The sequence below is a fragment of the Bombus vancouverensis genome, chromosome 6, assembly GCF_051014615.1.
Source record: "Bombus vancouverensis nearcticus chromosome 6, iyBomVanc1_principal, whole genome shotgun sequence".
NCBI classification, from domain to species: domain Eukaryota; kingdom Metazoa; phylum Arthropoda; class Insecta; order Hymenoptera; family Apidae; genus Bombus; species Bombus vancouverensis.
The window spans coordinates 12,884,354-12,907,582 of record NC_134916.1 but is presented as its reverse complement, the minus strand read 5'-3'; the positions used below and the strand labels follow the sequence as shown (position 1 = coordinate 12,907,582).

The window sequence follows — 23,229 nt, the reverse complement described above, 5'->3', positions numbered from 1 at the left end:
CAATCCGTGTCAACAAACAAGAATGGTGTATAACCTCGACTTCGTTCATCAAGCAAGCATTTGAAATTAATACGCGCTTACGTAAAGCATCGAGGTCAAGTAATAACGCTGAAAGAGCTATTGTTTCTAGTGTTTCAGCAACGAACCGAGGTTTTTAGCCGCAGACACTCTGTCTATCCTAAGTTTGATAGCCAGTAGCAACGACTCTGGGACCCTGTCCTGGGTCTACGTATAGGAAATGCCACTCGTCGATTTGTACGGTATGCACTTGACGCCTTTGACCCAATCCGTATAAACGGAGAACGTGCATACACCGAACCCTCTTTGTGACGTTTACCAGACCGATAATTAGAGCCAGAGTTAAGTGTACACGCTTGATAATTAGACTCCGAGTAAGCCTATTACGCGCTTTGCGTCTTCGATTGTACCAGCGAACCACAATTGACGAATTACTCCGCAGCATTAAGGTGTACGATATCTCGGCCTGGGAAATTCCCATGACGTGGCAATATCACGAAAACTTGTAATTTCAAGGGTTGGAAGCCTGTTTATTTTTATTTCATATATAATAGCTTAAGAAAGTATTTGGTCATCTATAGAAACTTTTTTTGGTGCTTAATATAGAAATAAAATACGATGGCCTTGATATCCGTTAATCGCGTGTGTTATGAGGAAAAATAAATTACACTCTATTTTTAAGATTCCATTAAAGCTTGCGTTTGAAGATTAGCAAGTATCAACTTATGAACGGAAGTACACACTTGTACTATCTGGAATCTATGAAAATCAAATGCAAGAAAAAATGAAAAGCAAATGAGTTTATTAGATTGTTGAATTACCTTCGCCTTTCCTTTCGTGTACGTAAGGTATTAATTTCATAATAAATATAACATTGCTGAATAAACCGTACTTCTACAATTTAAAGAAGATAGAAGTAAGACATTTTCATTAATTCTTTATAATCAGGTATTGAGAAAGGTTTTTATAACGACGAATCCGATACCAATAAATTTCCATTTCTTTCGAGCAAAACAGTTTTACGAATCCATTTTTGTACTGGACGCTTTTTATGCATAAAGTATTTAAAAAAAAAGACGATATCCGAAGAGATACGGACGTGAAGAAACGTGGAGAGCAGTAGAATTAAAATTGCCTGTTAAAATCGACCGTAAAGTGTTCGAGATCCTTCCTTAGATTCAGAAGTAGCAATATTTAAATTAAATTTATTTTGGTGGTGTTCAACCTGTTGCGTTTATCTTGTTTCGCATGATTCTTGTTTGGCAACAAGATTTTTCTCTGGAATAATCTGTTTACCCGAGTGAAGGCAAGGGCGGAAGCGATAATACGACGACGAAATCTCAAGATCCAATTACGGAGAGAGTGGATATCGCGGAAAGGATTCGGCGGAAAATCGAATCCAGTTTGGCCGGTTCGCAACAAGCGATTCTTGACGGAAACGACGACCGACCAATTTGTTCGACTGGGTAATTTTGCATGATCGGCCCACGACCGGATTCCCCACTGACTTTGACGACTCTTCTTTTCTTCGCCTCGACACTGGGTGATAACAGAAAGTATAAAAGGAGCAGCGAAGCGTCGAATAAATGCTCGAGGCGAGAAAATTTCCTTACGCTCTCGTCTGCTTGAACTGCTCGTGCGAGAAAACTGATCGATCCAGTGCCCCTTGTAAATAACGACACAATCTCGAGACCCGCCTTGCAACGACAATTTTTCTCAAGAATCTCATTCACAATGAAATACTTTTCCTCGCGGTGCTTCTCTCGAAGATCGTTTCCATCGAGAAAAGGAAAATCAATGATATAAATTATCGTAGCCTGGTATCGTGACTTCTTTGAGAATTACCTCAACTAAATCCTATTTTTATACAGTTTATACGTGTGCTATATATGGTAGTGCAGCATTAAAATTATTAACTAGGCAGAATGAGTTGATCCATCATTCGAATTGTCAATCTCTTGGACACGATAATCTTTTTTATTTAGAAATTTCCTATAGGTACTGATTTAAGTAAAATATCAAGTTTTATCATTTCCTTTGTACCATGTTTATTTCTTTTCTCGTTTAATTTAAAACATATAGTCGTTTGTTCCGTAATTATTGTATAATGCGATTTTATTTGATGCGATAAACTTCATATAACACTGCTGTTCTCCTCGTTTATCTTTCACGTTTGTATTACTAACGACAACCTTCCTCCAAACTTAGAAATGAAAGATATAGAATACACAAATAAAATTTGTACGTCTATATAAAACGTTTAACTGAACGAAAACCAAATATTTAAGTAAGGTTAAACATTTAAACGCTACTGGTAGCTTAATGATATGTATTAAAACGTAACTTTTATTTTCGGTTATATCGATCCGAGAACAGCGAAGTTGAAGGACACAGAAAAATGCAAATGTTTCAACGTATCTTAAGAATTGCAAAAATTCCAGACAGAACGTTTTGATGAAAGAGAACAGTATAGATAAATGAAGTTCCAACTCATAGTCAATTAGAGAAGCATCGCCGTGTTTCTAAAGCAGACGCGATTTAGAAGTTTCACGCGAAATCACGCAGATTCAAACAAAACTTGCGCCACGTACGTTCGTGTTTTCGTCCCTCTTTTCGAGCGAATTTATTTTTTCCTTGCTTTATTCCTGGCTATATTTTCGGAGAAGTTCCTGGGTGCGTTAGTTCGCGGCATTCTCCGCATACCAGACACATGAGTTGTGACGAAATGTCGGACAAACTGGACCACCGTGAACAACACAGAAGCCGGATAACATATAAAGCCTTGTGTTTGGTTCGTTTGCAAAAGGTTTCCCAGTCGCACGCGGAAAATCTAATAAATCGACCACCAGAGGTAACAAATAGTTCCTTTCCTAGCCTGTTGATTTTTATCTTCGTCATCGTGTAAGTGCCTTAAGGAATCGGCGAAGAAAATGGTCGAGTTCTATATTATTATAGAATAACAATTATTCGATTATACTCGTTACGACGGCGATTCAATTAAACAGACGGTACTTTCTATGACTGCATTTATCACGGGGATGTTTTTCCCCGGCGAGAAAATATACCAAGTACGAAATCAAATAAAAAATTTTACCGTATCACTGCCAATTCATAAAATATAGTATCTCAAGCACATGTTCCCTTTCGTACGATTCTGTTTGTCGGAAAAATTGAAATCTCTCTCTCCATCGTCGTTTGTGTCTATCTCCGGGTTTAACAAGATACGATTACGATCTCTGAATAGAGGTGGAACAAAGAATACCCCGATTAACAGTCAGATCATCTTTACGTTTATCTATCATCATCAACTAACGTGTTGCAAATGTTGAAATTCTTATTCATCGGTTCGTTCGCGTTAAGAACGACGAACAGAAATTTTGCTGAAAGCGGTGCGCTTCCATAATAACTGATTTCCTTCTAGGAGTTCTTGATCGCTCAAAGATTCCACGGAAAGTTTGTAAATGTATATACAGCGGAATACTCGATAATTCTATTACGATATTAACATTTCCACGGAATACTCGAACACGATGCGCTAAGATATCGGTGTTACGGACGAAAGTGAACGCGTCACCGGAAGTTTGAAAGAAGTTCTGGCGTTCGGCCAGGAAGTTCTGAATAAGATATTCCCTACGATCGAAGTCGTTATTCGGCGACCGCTTCGTTGGGTCGAGAAGCGAGAAAAATTGGCGAAGTGATGAAAAAAAGGAAAAAAGAAAAAATGATTTCGAAGAGAGACAACGCGCAGAGAGGCACATCGTGACATACATATGGATATTAAAGTTGAAAATGACAGCGCGAAATCGCGTGAACTTTGAAATTTTCAGCGATTCGCGATATGGAACTCGATATGGCATGAAACCTGTACCATGTTCTATATCGTTTGCAAAACGTTTTTTCGTGCATCAAATCGTTTCTGTATGGCCGTGCATGCTATCTAACGGGAATCCGAGTTGAAATGAATCGGCGGTTAACGAAGACGAATGCGTCGGAGCAGAAATCAAAAGACGGATGCACACACGGCAGGAGAATTTTTCTACGCGCGAGAACATCCGGAACGGAGACATTAGATGCGTTAGAGACGTTCGAATCATTAAGGCGAACTTTCATTTCGTCGTTTCGTATTCACAATGAAAGGTCATTGGGGGGTCAATGATATGCACGGTGCAAAGAGATAATTTGAAATATTGGGGGAAGGCTGTTGCAAAGCGGCAAGCAAAGATATTCGATGGGTGTAGAACGTATCGTACGGTCGTGTGCGTGACGTGATCGTGCGCACAAAATGCAGTCATGGTTTAACGTTATATTCTGCTCAAAACGCTGTATCGATCGTAACTCTTCCGCTCGCGTAGATCTCCATCAGCGAGATATCGTACACGACTCTCTCACGCGATCGCTGTGCCGCTCAGAAATCGTGTCTGTAATTCCATGTAATTTCCTCGTGACGATTACCAATATTTCGTCCTCTTCATCCGACTTTTATCAAGGAAACGTATTGAATCTAGCGGAAATATTATCCACGACAGTCTTTTTTTCTTCCGCTTCCTCTCCTCGTCCTCTATTCCGGAGGGGGCTTTGACAAAACGCTTTGAACACAGTTCCGTGCTGCAAGAGGTAAAAAAAGAGAAAAAAAAGAGGTAGACATCGACGATGCCTCTTTTTCATCTTTCATCGTTATTCGTCTTTTTACCAGGCAGACATATTTTCCACGGTCATGACAAGACTTTGTAAAACGTGACAAATTTTATATTTATATTTCGCTGCAAGTGCCTTTAGTCGCGCCGACTACGGATCATTCAACGATCGGAAGAGGTGTCCATTTTCAAGTTCTTAGAACGACGAATGCGATGCGGGTCGGTTGCACCGTGATTGCGCAAAGCCGAAGCTCTAATTCGTCGAAAGTATCATCGGCACGACGACCGCTTGACGCCGTAAGTGCGCATTCCTGCATTCACTCGCGACACTTAACAGTGCCACAAAACCAGATTCACCGAATGACTCGGACGTCTTCCAGAGGCGAAGGTCATTGACTCGGGCCCGCAATTAATCAATGCTTTCGCATAATTAATCCGGCGCCTCGCCATGTCGCCTGCAATTTGCGACAAGACAACGATTTCTAATAAAGAAGCCACGCCCTTGTCGGATCATCGGTTCCTCCGCGACCTTAACGGAGATTTTATCGCGTCGTTTATACGTCAGCATGTTATTTTTCGCTGGCCGTTTCGTGCAAAATCCAACACGTGTCGTGTTGTATTTTTCTAAGTATTTGAATTACAAAATTTCCGAGTTTGAAATAAATATCATTAGCTTCGATTGTGCAGTAGCAAATAGTAATATATGGATCGTGGATTTGCATGAATTTAATTATCTAGATTTTAACGCTAATCTTACCAAGCCCGGTCAAATGACCGGTTTCAAAATTTAACTTAAAGTTGCACATTCATTGTTATCTCTTTCGTCCGCCTAGCTTTACGTAAATTCTTATATTATCTGATCAATCGATTTCTCAATTTTTGTTAATATAAGAATTAATATAAGCGAGTTAAATAAATTTCGATAATATTACCACGTAGTAATAGTTAATGTGTAAATTATGAATCTTCGCGAACTTGATTCGACGCGATAAGTCATATTTCTTATTCTTTATCGGGAAGCAGCTTTAGAAATGTAGTACGTTATCCGATCAACCCAGAAAATAGTTGTTGAAAGCAATCCTTTCGATGCAACATCATCTTTTATTATTTCATATTAGTGAGATATCATAAGCGAGGATGTTTGCAACGCATTGAACATAATGAAGCGAAATGACGTTATCAAGGATTCAGAGAAATGTGAAAATACATGCATTCCGTATGTGAAAATAGTAATTTGAGACAATTTTAGACAGCTTGTATGGAGTTAGCTGAATGAGCCTGATTTCGGTGACATGAATCGGCATAGATATCGGTATTAATGCGATAATTTTCGAGTACTATTATCGTCTCAAGTTACTTTGATATACGGAACGCATGTTTTTTCATGCTTGCCTTCCGAGATAACGCTATTTCCATTTTTATGATACCGAATACTAATAAATAATAAAAGTTGATTTTACATCGAAAGAATTACTTTTACGATCTATGTTGATTAGCCCCTTGTTATTAGACCTACGTCTATTTGGCTATACATTTACTCTTATCTTACTTCTTTCGGCGAATACTACAAGGCTTTTAGTTCAAGTAAAAACATAAAACCAGAAGGAGAAAAACGTTGAAACTGAATCATTCTACGTTTATATTAGATGCAAAGAAAAACTACGTTTTTACATCTAATTCCCTAGTATTAAAATCATAATCATAATCTCATTAATCTAGGAAAATACATCAATATTCATAAACTCATACAACTTTACACTTTAATGATTGCATAATTTGACGCGTATATAGCCACAGAGTCGCAATCAATCAATAACATAATATGCTAATCAAGATCCGTGTCAAAGATCGCGTAGACGAACAGAGAAAAAGGAGGAATAAAAAACAGATGATAAGTGTGTTTTTCTAACTTGAAAACGTGGCAACGAAACTGGATCGAAAATTTCCGTGCTCTTAACGTGGTTCTTCGTGCGCAATCCACGAATTACGTAGACATAACGAGATTGCGGGTCGATGGTTTGTTACAGAGCGTTGACTGTGTCGTTACGGGCTTGAAAGCGAAATATCCGGAAAACTCGCACGCGTTACACACTAGGAAAACCTCGATGAATTGTATCGCGCGTAGCTTGAACAAGCTGGGTTAATTACGCGAATGGATAAAAGCATTAGCCAAAGTGGAAAGTGTCGCAGGTTAAACGTCGCCGTTGCTCTTGGCGACGATGCGGCTATTAAATGGAACACGTGAAATCGATGTGAAGGAAGAGAAGGATAGAGAAAAAGAGAAGAAGAGAGGAAAAATTTTCTCGATTCACGGTGAATCGATGAAGAAATACGAGGTGACCGAGACTACAGCGTTAGGAACCGGCATATTCCGTGTACGAGCACGTTATTCTATTCGCATCGAAGAAATGACCGATCGAAGCAGAAAGCTACTGGGAAGATTTTATCAAGCCGCTGCTCTGAGTAGATATAACCTGTCTTACCGGTGCAAACGAGACTCCGGGAAGACAAAAATCACGACGACAAGCTGGAAGAGTATCGAGCTGACGTTGCACAGCCAGCCAGTTCTAAAGTGGGAAGAGCAACGTGGCGGTTTTGCATTTAACTATTCAGAACGCAGCTCTACTTATTTACCTGTTTCGTTGAAAAACAAGATCACGGCGCATAACAATGACGCGGATGGTATCGAGATTATACAGAAGAAAAGGGTAGCCGGCGCGGGGCAAAAGTAGGCCACTCGAGAGTCTAACAGTCGCGTATACGATTCCCATTCTAAAGGTGTGCGCGCTGTCCTCGTTAAGAGGTAGAGGGTTGCGTCGTTAAACGCAAGAAATATATTCCCAATGCGAGATAACGGTATGGAGAAGGAAGAATGGAAAGAGAAGGGAAAGAAATAATCGGCAAGGAGTCGATGTTTTCGATTACGATCGTCCGACTGACGTCGTTGAAACGAAAGAGTGCCGCTGCTTCATTTCGAATTTCAAGCTGACCGTGTTCCAGAAAATCGATATCCCGAGCCCTCGACGACAGTAATGCTATTTTAAAGCGCAACGCGAAAGCGTAATAATAACAACGAGAGTTGCGAAGAGGCCGTGATACGGTGCGCCACCAGCCGATCGAGGGATAATTAAGAGAAGCCAAACGAACGATATCGAGAGAAACCGGATGAACAAAGCGGAACGCGACGGCGCTGCGAGACGGAGACACGACATCGCTGATGGTATATGTACCTTGTACATAGAGCACACAAGTAGGCGGTGAAAGGGAAAATTATGCTCTGGCGTGACTCGACGCGGCCAAAGCAAAGATGCACGTGTTAGAGATACATTCGATTTTCCAGGCGCCCGATAACCTCGTCGAACGAAACGTCAACGGAGAATCGCGCGCACAGTTTGCACGATAGACCGTTTGCAATGCAGAGTAGGTGGTCGAACGTAGGTAGAAGTAGGTAGGTAGATATTGGTAGATAATGCTAGAATAGGGTGGTGGCACGGGTGGACGATAAAAAGTGGGCCGCAACGCATGTTCACCATGGAGAAAAGGAAAAGCATCTCTAGGTCCACGTGTTGAGAACTCGTGCGCGGACACTTTTAACCCTCTAACCTAGTCGAGGAGAGCTGCTTTATACAAGCCATCAACCAACCAGCGTACCGACTGGTCGACCGAGCAACCGAGTCGGCCCAGCCTTCCGACGACTAGAAAATCGAAGCAGAACGTACGAGAAGCGGAGGCAACATCGCTCCCATCGATCGTGACCTACCAGAGAGAGCCTATTCCACCCTCGGTGCCCCTCTCTTTCACCCTATTTCTCGATCCTTACCCTTCTTTTTTCCTCCCCTCCCTTCTTTTAATCTCATCTTTCTCCTCGTATCACCCTTACCCCGTTCTTTAACCTTACCTGTGCGTGAATATATCTATCTTCTTTCTATGCAACATCTCCCTCTCTCTATTATCATCCCTTTGCTTCTGCATCTCTTTTCAACGTGTCTTCGCTCGTTCTCCATCGCATCGATGGCCCCTCCGTGCGTTTCGAGTCGCCTCTCTATCGGGCTGTTCCCGCAATAACGACGCACGCGTGCCACTCCATATCGGACGTTGGTCACACTTCGGCCGTACTGTCTCTGTTTCGCCGGCCTCCTCTTTCCGGCTCTTTTCTCCCCTTTTTTCATAACCCACTCCCTTTCCCCCTATCAGCGCTTTTTCTCCGCTGCCATCAGCCACGAGCGCGTGCCGTTTATTCCGTTGCGTTACACAACGAGTTGGGAACTGTATACACCATGCAAATCGAATTCCCTCTCCACAGTCATCCAACGATGAGCTACCCTTTGTATTCGGATGTCGCCACTGTTGGCGGTATTTGAAATTTATTTTCCAAATCGATCGGTACGGTAAATATTCATTAAGTCAAAGTCGCATCGACTAGTCGGCTGCGCCATCAGAAAAATATGTCGACCGCGAAAGGTTAAATCTTGGTCGAATTTTGTCGAGTATGTTGTTAAAAAAAAAGAGTATTTTTCCCCCTTTCATTCTGTACGATTTTGAGGCAAATATCTGCGCGATACGGGAGTTCGCGAAATGAATTCACACAGATGACCATCGACCGTGAAACACTGCGATGCTTTCATTTCGAGTTCCGTAGAGTAAGACACAGTCGACGTGTTTTCCTTTTGCAAATTTCAGAGCAAGATATCCTGTGACAGTCTGATTATTTTGGGGCTATAGGTTGGTTATTAGGTCGGGTAAAAAATTTTCTCGTTCATTTTAGAGAACTTCGGATCCAATTTTCGCGGAAGCGAAACTTCATTAAGCAAATGGAGGGCTTGTAAGAAAACGAGCCACGTTACATCTTTTGGCTTCTTTCGTAATATCATTTAGTCATCGTTTTGTTAAAAAACGAGACTCGCAACATGGAGGAATCGATAATACAAAAAATGATCGGTATTTTGACTTATTCGTAAATATGTACTCGGGAATTACGTAATATTCGTGAATTGACACAAGAAATTCTCGCGTTTCGCTTGTTATCAGCTATCGACAACGATACGCGTACATGTGTGATATAAGTATGTACTCTCTTGAAAAATAATTGAAGTTGAGAAAGCCTGGCGCAACGCAACGATGCGTACCAAGTTCGTTTCAAGGTGCCAACAAGTTCTCCCTTTGACATTACATCCCCTAAGAAAGTAACACGATTTCATTCGTCGGTTTTTTTTTTGTAACTAAAGAAAAATTAACAAGACCTCGGGTTGACCCAATAACATTCGAATCCTCCCACTAACGTTATTCAGCATTACAGAAAAAGGTCACTCAAAGGAAAAGTATAGGAGATCTCCTACGAGTATTTCATTTATTTAATAAAATTATCTGTAATTTATTTTACAAGCTTACGTCGCCTGACAAAGGAATTTATCACTATTTTCGAGTAGAATTAAAAGAAAGGCTTCCCCACGAACTCGATAGTTTAGAGGGAAAAATCCTAAACAGTTCGATTGCAAATCTATCGTACAATTTAACTTCGCTTCATCCTGTTACGAGCAGTTAGCGGTAAAAAAAAAAAAAAAACAAATATCCCGCGACTATTCTATTCGTTACTAGGAAAAACTCGATACGAGTGAAACGAGCAGTCTTCCGTCAAATTTGTGACGAATGTTAATCCAATTTCGAGCGAACGTCACTGTTGAACGATTAACGCGGTATGTGTTTAATCGAATTCGCGATTAGGTGCATGGATATTTCTATTGAAAATAGCTTCGTTCGATTGTTTCAAATTCAATTAACGTATATATACGTCATTACATAGTTGACTGCGATAATTCGTGGAATCACGTGAAATTAATTTTCGTCGTTCAAACTATTCAAAGTATCATATATTGAAAAAGTGTATGCTGGATTTTCTTGAAATATTAAAATGACAGAAAATAACGTGATATTTTATTTATGAGACAAATTAACATGAATAATTTAAAGAAGGCACGTTAGCTAGGACATTTTAATTAAAGAGTATCGTATAGCACTGTGTCATCATCAAACGTAACGCCTGTTGGCAACTAGCAAAGATTATTCAAAGTAATAGCACGAAAACCAATTCATAAATTGATTCATTGCAAAGTTGACGTCGACTGATAAAATAATACCGGCGCGTCTATGCACAAAATAATTAAAAATCGTCTATTCACCTCAAATCTCAAATGCCGAGCGTTCGATGGAAAGAGCTACTCGCAGTCGCCAATATGCGTAAATATATCCGCTATTATACTTATTTCCTGACAATTGAGTGAAAGCGAAACTGTTTACTAACTATGAACAACTCGATTCGTAAAATAATTAAAAATTATCTACTCACAGAACGCAGATACTGCAACTAAAAAGTCTTAACATCGGCCTATACTCCACAATCGATATACAAAATACAATCGTTTGATTTCTCAATGTTTCTCAAACATCAGCTACGAAACAAAAACTGTCTGCACATGGTAGCAGCGGGCCTGCGCGTTTCCATAGTTCGTTGCACGAAGCGGGAGAAAATCGGTTCCTAGAATCTATCTCACAACGACGACGCCAAGACTACGCGAACGAAAGGAGGAATTTCGAAAGTGTGGCAGCCGACGAAGGACCTTGAGGATCCCTCGTCGAGGATCCCTTCGACCGTTACCAGGGACAGCTGTCTGCGAGCAATGCCGCGAACCAGCATAAAGTGCGGCTTGGCCGACGATTCACGACGCGGATGGTAACAAATGAACGAAAGAACCGACGACAGAGAGCAAGGAGGAAGGAGAGAGAAGGTGGAAAGCCGCGCAGGTGTCACGATCGAGACGAGTCTCCGGTGCACGTTGTAGCCTGGCTTGCACTTTGTGCGTTGCACATTTCCCCTTCTCTCTCTTCTATATTCTCTCTTTCTTTCTCTTTCTCTTTACCTCAGTGGTCTTTTTCACTGTATCGCGTTGTCTTGTTTTAGACGCCATTCCCTACCTTCTAGCGTTTCTTCCTACACCACATGAAGCCCCGTTCACACGGTACCTCGACCTCCAGGCTTCCTAGGCTGCATCCTCCCGAACCAATTGCCACCGGGTCAGGGATGAAAAGAACGTTCCCCGAGTTTAAATCCCCTAAGGATTCTACAGTTTGATTTTCCGAGTTTTCCTGGATATAAACGTCTGAAGTAAAAATGATATTTAATACTGTATTTGTGTTGTTGGATGGCAAGGACTATCAGCGTGAAGACAGAAAGATCTAATAATAGAATGCACGAATGGCAAACACAAAGCGAAGATAGTCGCTAGAGACTAGATTTTGTTGCAGAAGCGTCTAAAGTTTGATAACTGGAATTGATATATAAGTTATTCGGGAATTAAACTCATCAACTTTGTTTTATGGAACGCTCGTTAACTTTACTGCCAATGTACACGAGTAGTGTTTACCGTTTGGATAGAAATAGCTTTTGTTATAACTGGAGTACAGGTTTCTATGCATTTATGGGAAATTCGAAGATGCAGAAAAATGCATAGAGCGCAAACAATACACAGGAATATGTAAAGTAACCAAAGTACGTGAAACGAATCGCTTCTCAGGTCCTGCTCTTTCAATATCATTTTCATACAATTTGCCTAAATATTTACATTTCCTAGATAGAAGCTCATTCGTTTATCCCACCAGTCGTATAGAATATCTAGCAATTCTGACTATAGTCACTCACAGGCCACAGGATGTGATCTTAGAAAGGAAACTGGCAATCATTGGACGACGGGACACCGAACGAGCTCTCATACCGAAAAATATGCCAGAACACGTGTTGGCGAAGCCCCAGAACATCTTCGAACCGAATCCTTAGGATATTGTAGTTCAATGCGCCTCGAATGCGTCACGATATGTTGCGCGTGAAAAGTTTCTCGGACGCGAGTTGCCGGTCGTGAAACAGGTAGAAATTCACGATCTTCATTGAGCATCGAGTGAAAAACGTCCTGACGTTTTCCGCGAATAACGGGCTCGGCAGCTCGCGCGGAAGCTGTTTCTGTCGCGACGTGAATTCGAATGATCTGACTGTCCTCGTGCAAATCTGGAATGCGCAATAACGCTGGAGACGACGTTAGCTATCCGTGACGGAAACGAATTCCAGCCGAATCGCGCAGCGAATCATCGCGAACCGAAGCGCCGAATGGAAAAGCACCGAGACGATAATAAAATTTCATTAGGGATATCGCGCTGATAGGATCTAAGCATCGATATGCCAGTACGCGGTAATGATCTTAAAATTTTGTTTAACGTCATCTTGTCCTAATCGCGTTTTGCATCAAGCTAACAAGATCTGTGGAGCTGAGTAAAGACTTTTTGTTCGATATAATCTCATTGATGACGAAGCACTTGCTAGAGTGTCTCTTTATGACTATATGACAAATTCGGACTGATGACTTGTAGGATGGATTATTCAAAGACTAATAAATTGAGAAGGAATCGTGAAAAACAGAAGATTTACAAGGGTTTTGTCGTTTAAATTTTAATTTAATTTAATTTAATTTAATTTATATTAGAGAAGCGCGGCGAAAACAGACTGTGGCCTATGCCAATCGAAATAAGTTAGGACAATCGAATTACAAATTAGCTTGATGAAGGCAGTACCCGGTTTAAATAGAAATTTAGTAGAAAGTTGCGAGACTTTATCCCGCTAAGCAGATATCTATAGATAATACCATGGCGCGATAATTGAAATGGTCTGATGCAAGTTACGCGCAGATTCTGAGTTGAAACAGAGGGATACATAATCGCGTACGAGGCCATTACAAAGATCAAAATACAAAGCGCGCTTTGTGAAACGCGCTCCTAGATAGTATGGAATCACTAACACGTGGCCGGTTAATTAAACCGATCCAATTAGCAATAGTAGTAACTTGTTTATACTAAGGCAATTAGTCGTTGATATCACGTATCCAACTATATTTTATCACGAGACGAGACGAACGAGAACGAGAGACGAACAACACGACGGAATTGCAGACATGTAATTTCCACTTAATCCAACTAGAAGGGGGAAAAAGCAATCTTCGTTTCGTGTTAATTGATATCGAAACTGAGTAACGAACCTGTCGGTTGATGAAGTTCGTCGTTCAGTCCGCAGCAGTTAAGAAGAAACAACGTTCATCGGTTACATATCGAACGAAAACGTCCAACTACCGAGCTATCCTCCCCAAGTTTTAGTTGAAACGTAATTTACCCACTAAATTTCCGCGCAACCCTAAACCAAATCCGCAACGAAACTCGTCAAAGTCTCTAGCTATCAATGCACAATGGATAACTAACTAAATTTCCTAACATCCACGTATCGTGATAGAGAAAGGGACAGCCGATATTTCTTTCCCCTAACGTACAAGATACTACACGATCAACGAGATTATGCTTAACTACGGATGATGCACCCTACGAGATCGAGTTCGTCGTTAATGCACGTGGGGCGGACCCGAGGTGCTAATTAAGCCCAATCTGTGCCCATTCTGCCGATACTACTACGGTGAACGACGTGTCAGTTTAATGTTTGGCGCCATCCAGGCTGATGTACTATCACGGAATCTACGTTCCTGGTTCTACAAATTTACAATTGAGTCGAATCAGTTAAGTTAAATTATAAACGCAGCAAGGGGGATTTCAAGATCAAAGCTAAATAGAGGTCGGATCAACGTTAGATCAAGGTTAAATTGAAACTAAATAGAAGCAACAAAGGAGGCATAAACCTAGAGGAAACTATTTTTTTCTAACCACTACCTTCGATTTTCTTTGTATTACATAGTTTGCTGAGATGATTATTGAAAATAATCAAATTAAATTTTATTACTAAACCCAGCATACTTGTACATTTATGGCAAATTTAAACGTATAGAAATGAACAAAATGCAGAGATATTTAAAATAAGACATATACATATAGACATTAGGTATAACATATCAAAATATGAATCTGTAACAATATACGCAATGTATTTATTACCATGCAACCTGTCTTTGTTAAATCGAAACCATTACGTATCAATATCGTGATCGTGTTACTTGATCAAAAGTTATCTTGATCAAAAGGCAGATAAATCAAAATGAAAATACGCGATTGAAGGTAATAAAGATATATAAAAATGAACATAAAAAATAGACGTATTATTTGCGATATCATGCTCGTTTCGGTCGAAAAACGCGAAGAGCATAAAAGTTTCAATCGGTCTGTGTCGTCAAAACGATAATCGATGTCTGAAAGATGGGAAATATACATACGTAGAAACATGTATCGCAGCATAATCTAAACCACAAAACGAACGCCTCGATGAATACAGCATTACTTTAATTATTCGTTGCATCAACAAAGCCTGCAACCTGAGGGCTCGACGATACACGAGGGCTTCTCGAGGTTCGATTTATCGATCTTCCATGGCCTCTTTTAACGTTCAAAAGTCAATTTCAATGTCGCGATGTGACGTTGCTGGGACGATGCGACAGAGCCTATCCACGAATTTTTTTTGTCGAACGAAATGGGTAGTAATTATGAAATGTCGAGACTTTAAAGGAGGAACCAGTGTGTAATTAAATTCGAGATAATTACATTTTTCAAATTTATGATCAGACAATGAATAATCAAGAAGAAAAGTTTCAGCGTTTCACAATTCTGTCGCAATAACGAGACCTATATTCTCATTTTTCATGCCTTTTTCCCTTCTCTCTTCTCCCTGATACGTTTCAAGAAAATATGCTTGGAAAACATACGGAAGCGCAATGTTAAAACATCTCAGATATTCCAGCGGTTTCCGTTGGTAACTGTATTAATTGAAACGCGTATTTTAATGATGCTGTTATTGTCGGTCGACACGAGCGAAGATAAAAGACGACAAACTGGAAAGAGGAGGTGCGTTATCGATTTACCTTCTCCCCTTTTTCTTTACGGTCACTCTTTGCATCGCAAGCCTTTGATCTACACCACGGATCTGCGCTAGCTTGACGTAATTAATGAGAATAATGGTGGAGTAGAGAGGTGCAAGTATAGTTCCGTGTCCAGTTCGAATAATGATTAGCAATTACAAAGTAGAGCTACTTCCGGTTAAGATACTATCGGAACGTCATATCGAAGAACAATCGTCTCAAAATTGTCGAGAAACTTCAAAGAGTACCAAAACGAATGCTTCCGACAGTTAAAAAAATTCCACTCGATCTAAACTGATCCGGACGACGAATCCAGACGAAACACATCTACAGTAACGTGAATGTAACAGCGAACAGGAATAAAAACGCGAGCGACTCGACCTGGATATAGACTCAAGTGTGAAACACACTCCTCTATAAATGGCTAATGAAACAGTTAATTAAAAAAGACGGAACGTCTGACCACGATTTAACGGCTATCTTCTTCCTCCTACACCAAACGTAGCTTAATATCTAGCAACACGGAAAGTTGCCGCCGCTAAATGAAAACTCGGAAGCGAGTAGAAAATATATCGTTTCATCGAGACTAATAGCGCTTAAGCAGGAAAAAAGTCCTTCTGAAAACGAACTCGCTGCTTTTTTACGTGCAGATAATAAAAAAAATCGCTGCTATCTCCGCAACTTATCAACGAGTAACGAATCGACCCGCAAACAAATTTTCAGTCGTGACGTAAAATCACGGTGATCGCGTATAACTTGGTCGTCAGTTCATTCCATCAATATAATCCCGATCGTCCATTGTCCTACTCTCTTTCGACCTCTCTTCTATTCTTTATTTTTATTATCATTATTATCGTTGTTGTTTTCACTGATTTTCCTTTTTTTATTCGTTTTCACCGTTGATATAACGGAAGCAACAGGTTCGACACTACGAACTGCGGCGTAAACTGCACCGACGACAGAAATACGCTTTTTCAAGGGGGAGGGGGCCGGTAGGTTCGCGTTGGTTCGCAACGCGCGCGCCACACGGAGCCGAGAATGTAGTCCAGAGTGCGGAGGTAATTTCGAAAATATTAAATCAGACCGGCCAGTTGCCAGGCAATCGGCGCGGGACGGTCAGACGATCGACCGCCGTAGACATAGGTTTAGACGTAGGATGTGTGAATGTAGGTCAGGGTACCAGCACGTGCAGCCGGCCCGCGAACAAGCAAAAGAATACACGTCGTAAATGGGAAGTTCGTTCACGAGAGCCACTTTCGGCCCACCTCCTGCCGCCTTCTCACCACCCTCAGCTGCCCTCGAGTGTTTTCCCTTCGACCTCGGAGAATTTCGCGGTGCCGTCCGCGTCGAAACCTTGATGAAATTCACGCTTCATTTCAAGGACCTCACCGACAGCGCTCTTGGATTGCAAAACTAATCCCACCCTTGCGGGAACAACAGGGATCGATAATACCTAGCGGCACAGGGATAAAACGTAATTCGACGTTTCGATCAACCAACAGCTTGTTTTGTTACTAGGGAGAGCTGTACGTGTGTTTAAGTCTATCCCAAAATCTCTTCTCTCCTAGCTATCCTGCTCGATAAAGACTGACGTGTATCCGGAAGGGTTCCCCAGGGGTCTGACTGTTGCGAATTCTCAACTAGGTGACGATCAATCAGGTTGCGACTGATCGGCTAATATCGCGAACTTGTGAACGCTATTAACGCTCAAGGTGCAGGTAGATTAAGGATACCGAATAATGTTATGTTTTGTTGATTTATTTGCACACTGTAGCATTCACAAGGAATATGACGCTCCGATGAAGACTCTTTGAAGGCTGGTTAAAGAAGCCGCGCCTGGTCCTTATATGCTAACTCTCCGTTCCGGGGTTGTTCTTTTCACCATGGTTTTTATGGGGGTGGGAAACTATTCCTTCCAATCTTGTAATTGTGTACCCTCATGGCCGCATCCCCTCTAGTGTTGCTGATTGATACCAAATGTGTACTTTAGAGTGGGATCATCGTGTACTGAGGCTGCTAATTACCCTCTCGATGAGATCCGCATCGTAAAGTTTACAATTTACGAGGTAGGAAATTCGGATTTTCCCAAAAAAGGCAGATGAGCTGTCCGTATCATACACTGACGACATATTAACAACTTTATTTAAGTATTTTCAGAAATCGTAGGTGGTTAAGGTGTTTGGGTATTTTAAGAACATAATACTGCCGAAGAAATTAATTGCCATTGAAGACTTGATCGATAAATTGTTCAACAAAAATGGAGCATATTGTACGAAGTACTTTATTAGGGTCTTCTCAACGAAGAAAACTTTCAATACTAAACATCAAACTTACAAAGGCAATAGAAGAATATTTTAATAATAAAAATGAAGGACCTTTTCCAGATAGGCGGAAGATAATTATAAGCAGAAATGGATATTGTATCGATATTTAATTGAAATTGCAGTTACAAAACGGTCGATCTCTTTCTTTTTAAAAGATAATAGCAAAAGAATCTTTCGAATAACCCAATAATTTATGCTCGATGAAACGTAAAGGGCAAGAAAGGTGACGTTAAAATACGAGGTAACTGTGGCCACGCAGTTTAACAGAAATTGCAAATTGTAGATCCGCGTAAATCTATTCGTTTACGAGTAATTGAAAAGGGTCTGCGAGATTAAGAAATACGACTCTATGATTATTATACCGATTAACGACATATACTCCTGGTAACCTACAATATTATTTTTCTCATAAATTTCAGGAAGGAAGGTTTAGATGTCGTTAGAAAGAAAATTTGAAGCTACCACGATTATACTTAAATGTCAGACGCTGCTGCAATCCAGGCGCCACGTTCAATTATCAAATGAAATTACCAACCCAGCGTAAACCTTTTTAACGAGTAATCTTCTTTCGTCAACTCTTTCCTCGTACAATCTACGACCAAGGCTAATTCAAATATCTCGAACTTCATAATTGGCAATTTTCTCTGGAAAAAGTTATCACCGATTTCCTATCTCTGTTTTCATTTATATTTCGGATTTTACACTAACAACTGTAAATCGCAAGGACAACCATAAATCAGCAGATCTAATATCGCGGATACAGTGGCTGACGAAAATATTCCAATTGATCAACGAGGCTTCTTTTAGCCTCGGTTAAAAATCGAATCGTTTGGGTCATTGTCCTCGATTGCTTATTCGCAGACGGAAATCGGTTCAGATAAAATTAACAGCGAACCAATACGTCGTTTCCCGATCGAATATGCTAAGAAAGATTCTTAACGTCAACGTGATCGACATACAACTCCAAAATAACAGCGTAATTCACGATGGAACGGTTATCGATCGTTCGGTAATTTTTCTTCTTAAACTTCCCGTGATAATGTTGCTAGGTCACAGCCATTACTCTAAATAGAAATATATGCTAAAAACATAGCGTTCGATGGAATAATCGATGCGCCTACAGGATTTTCACCTTTCCTCGACTCTGGGCCAGTTAAATTTTCATAAACTTCACCGAAGAGCTGGAAACACGATTGTTCTCAGTATCTTCGACTCGCAATGTGGAATACATACATCTTTCAAAAGCCAGTATTGAATTCCACAGGGCTTAAGATCCTGTTAGGCGATCGTATTTGTTACTCGACCATCGTTGGATTGGCATGCCAGCGAAACGCCTTCGTGGTAATGTAACCTTCGAATGTACGTGAATCAAATTTCGAAGGGACCTGTATCTGCTTTTTCATCTTCGTCGTTGTAACCACGACGAATTGAAATTTCTCCCATCGATTCATCTTCCTAGCTTAGCAACTGTTAGATCGTCACTCGTAGGTACATATGAAACGTAGCTATTGAATTTGACTGATTAAATTTTGCCACGTCGTTGATTATCAGGCCGATTTAAGAATAAAAGTAAAAATACATACGAATAAAAGATGAAAGAAAAAGAAGAAATTTGCTATACGTAACATATTGAATGTTAAGAAGATTTACGATCAAAAATAAGAAGAAACATCAAAACCTCGTTGAAAGACATCGTGAAGAATTTCGAATGAGGAAAGTGATGTAAATGTTGCTGGAAATATAAATTCAGCAAAGTTTAAAGGCGTCGTCTATTTCAGCCAGACAACCTTTCGATGTATGAATTATTCTGAAAGAAACTGTGAACAAGGAAATGATAACGGCTGCGTTCTATAAATTTTGAATTCTAGAACTGATAATCCTTAGAAATCTCGAACAATGAAGCTGCAGACGTGTACTGAATCATGAGCAAGCTCCTTTGATTAAATACAATATTCTCTGAACAAGCTACATACAGTCAAAGTCTTATCTAAGAAAACGACGTTTCGTATTCGACATTCACCTCGATCTACCAACAATCAGATGTCGTTTACGCGATCTGAATTATTCCGGTTATGAATGTTGTAAGAATTCGATTTTTCAATTTGAAAATCCAAAAACGATACGTAGTCGATGTGGACGATCGCGTTGCACGGAAACAAAATCGTCATTCCCTTTCTAACAGGCGGTTCACTTCGTTAAGTTAAATTGTCCACGGGACGAATTTAAGCGGTGTTTTTTCTCAGATACTTTGAATTATGTTTACGATGGAACGGCAGTGACGCTAATTAAATGCAGATTGATAAGACGAATGGATATTCGAATAGCAGGATGAGATCCAATTAGAGAGAAGTCTCCAGGCCGTTCAATTACACGTGAATCTGCGAGAAGCAACTCTTATTCGACGATAGCTAACGTTTGACGTTATAATATCATCTGACGTATTAAATTAACAGCAATTATTAGCCACGAAACAATTGCTTCAAGCTACACGTTTCCACGTTAATTGAACCGAGGTTCATCACGTTCACCTTTTATCAACCATCGATAAATTTCCCTTTTTCTTTTTCGATGTCGAAACGATGAACTTTAAGCCGTCAAGGTTTAATGTTGCGTTAACGCAATATTTCATTCTTTAAATTTCGTAATTATAGAAATTTTCACTTAAGGGATGCGCCAGTTAGCAAGTTAACAGCGCGAGCAATTATAGAGAATTACAGGAGAATTTTTATTCGCGAAAACATACCAGAGAACGTACGGGAAAGCGGATTATACGGACACTTATGATACTTCACATTTTTCCTTGGTCGACAAAGCGTAGCGTGATGCTAGCACGAAAAATATCTTTCTCGTGTTGACATTTTGATCTCGAATGCACGGTGCGCGCAGGGCCGACCCTCTTTCTCGAGATAAAATTTCAGTGGAAGAACCAGCTCTTGCAACAGACGTTAGGTTCGTGAAGTGGCTCTCGATGTTACGTTTTAGGGAATAAAAATGTTGTACGTTTTCATCATTTTAACTTGTCGCGTGTAACAAAGAAAAATACGAGGGAAGGAGAAACGAAGGCAAGATAAAGGTAAAAATAAATAATACAGACAGTCGGATTTTATTTCGTCGAAATACTTAGGTAACCGAAGTAATAAAATTAGGAGAAACGAGGCAGAAGGAAATTGTATAAAGTTTCCTGTACGCGCCCTTAATAAATTTCCATGAAAATTAGTTTCTAAGTGGCGAAGGAAACTTGGCCGTGTTCAACTGACCCTGTTAGAGGCGAAGGCAATGAGGTACAATGAGAAAGAAGGTGCTAAAAAGAAACCCGGTTTTATTCGGTCCAACATTATTAGTTCCCGGAAGAAAAACAATAGGAAAGAAAAAATGAATTTTAGAATCTTAACGAGGTACGGATAGATGGTCGAGTTCGTTCCACTCGAAAGTGAGAGAAGAAAAAAAAACGGTTCGACGTTGATGAATTTAACGACCGAACGATACAGCGAAAGTAAGAGCAGAGAAAACGGAGGATTTTCAGGATGGAGAATTAACAAAAGAGAAAGTATAAGGTAGATATTAATTCCATAGACTTCTAACTGCTGCTATAATCTAATCGGAAGGAAGTGATCAACGTGTCCTCGTTTTCTAGATACGTACACTTTTTTCCACTTCCTGTATTTCTATCTTGTCTATCGAAACTAAAACTCGAATAAAACCAAACGAATCACAGTCTAGAGTTCACGTATTATCGATCCCCGAACAAGACTCGTAGAATGGCAATTGTTCTGCAAGAAGATTCCAACATTTCCAACGGAATTTAGCTGCCGAGACATTTGCTCGAGTAATAAGGCGAGATACAGAGAGTACCGGGAAATGAGACACAGCGTGAAAAGCGTCGAAGCGAAAACGCCGCCAGTTGAAAGGAAAATAAAATTCAACGTCGTTGTTCGTAAACAGCGAGATAGCCGAGAAACGACAGAAATCCGTCGAACTCGTGAAAATTAGAGCACCGGCAACGAGATCGTAAACACAATAGCATGCTTGACCTTACGCTAGAACCGTACGCTGCGTCTTTCTAACAAAGTTCTTGACCTCGATGGACCTTCAAGAATCGATACAAGTAGAATTTGCATTGAATTTGAAAAAGAAGAAGATAAGACGATCTATAGTTAAATCCTAGCGACTTGCAAATGACTGATACGATATTGTAATGTGTACGTATTTTGCGTTAGCCAAGGACATATGCAATTTCTCTGTCCATCGAATTCGAACCACTTAAAACTTTCAATGGTTTCCACTTTTATGATAATATTGAGAAGCATAAGCGGATTTTACTAACAAAGTTTATCTTTCCATTCTTTCTCCTCGTTTCGCCTCTCATATCCATCCACGATATTTCGTATGCGCTACTTTCATATCCTCGTTATTTTACTAAATGTTCTGAATTTTAGTCTTGAAATCGGCTAACGAGATGATCAAGGATAAACAGATTCGAGACGCTTTCAATAACATTCGAGTACTAATTATAGAAATACGGAGATATGATGTACGTGGTGATCATTTCTACTAGTATTATATAATATCTAATATCTAATAATAATTTGGATAACCAAGGACAATTTGCAATTCATGTAAAATAATATGGCGTGTTATAGTCGGAGGAGCAATATTTCTGTGATTCTAATTCGATAATCGGGAACTGTATAAGCTCCGATGGCCATGGAAACGATCGAATATCGTTTATTTAGTTTAATTCGATTGGATATACGGTGGATTGAAGAATTTAATAATAGCAAAGGGGGGGATCGCGCTATCGTCGAGTCATCGACGGCTTCTTCGCATTTCACCAAGGATTCTACTTCCATGACATTAATCGAAGGTCACGAGATGCGCACAACATGCCTGAATCAACGAAAGGTAAAGTTTACATCGCGTACACCGGTCTGTATATCCTCGTCTCACATTAAGCATCAGCTGGATAGTGTAAACTACTCGTAACGACCTGTGTACAGGACGTTCCAGTGACTCTGTCACCAACCAGCTGTGCTCGCCTCTATTCATAATACAAGCGTCCATTTCTTCTTCTCTTTTTTTTCCAATTCCATTGTTCGACGACGCGTGCCTCGACATATGTATGTATTATGATTCGTTTGTATACAGATTTTAAAGCTTTCTTGATCCGTGTAACCCGTATTCGAAGCTATACGCGGATCAATCGCTGCAACAGCGTTGGGGTTACAAAGATCGATGGAACATGAACGAGAAAAATTTGAAGAAATGTTCGCAGACTCGTCGAATGAAACGAAGTTCCAACGAAAAAATTTATATTAATTTAGTAGGCTCTAATTAATAGACTCTTCGCAAATACGATACTACGTAGAT

At 40.3% G+C, this 23,229-nt stretch overlaps 1 protein-coding gene across 9 annotated transcripts in view; it reads right to left on the bottom strand.

Annotated features, from left to right (window-relative positions):
- Positions 1–23,229, bottom strand: part of gish (casein kinase I gish) — a 63,388-nt gene that overhangs the window by 19,965 nt on the left and 20,194 nt on the right. The window contains exon 1 of one of the 9 annotated variants that reach the window (XM_076619538.1): positions 11,622–11,774. The exons of the other annotated variants lie outside the window; for them this stretch is intronic. The gene's annotated coding sequence lies outside the window, so the exon portion shown is untranslated. Of the gene's footprint in view, positions 1–11,621; positions 11,775–23,229 lie in introns of those variants that run through there. 9 annotated transcript variants of the gene reach the window in all.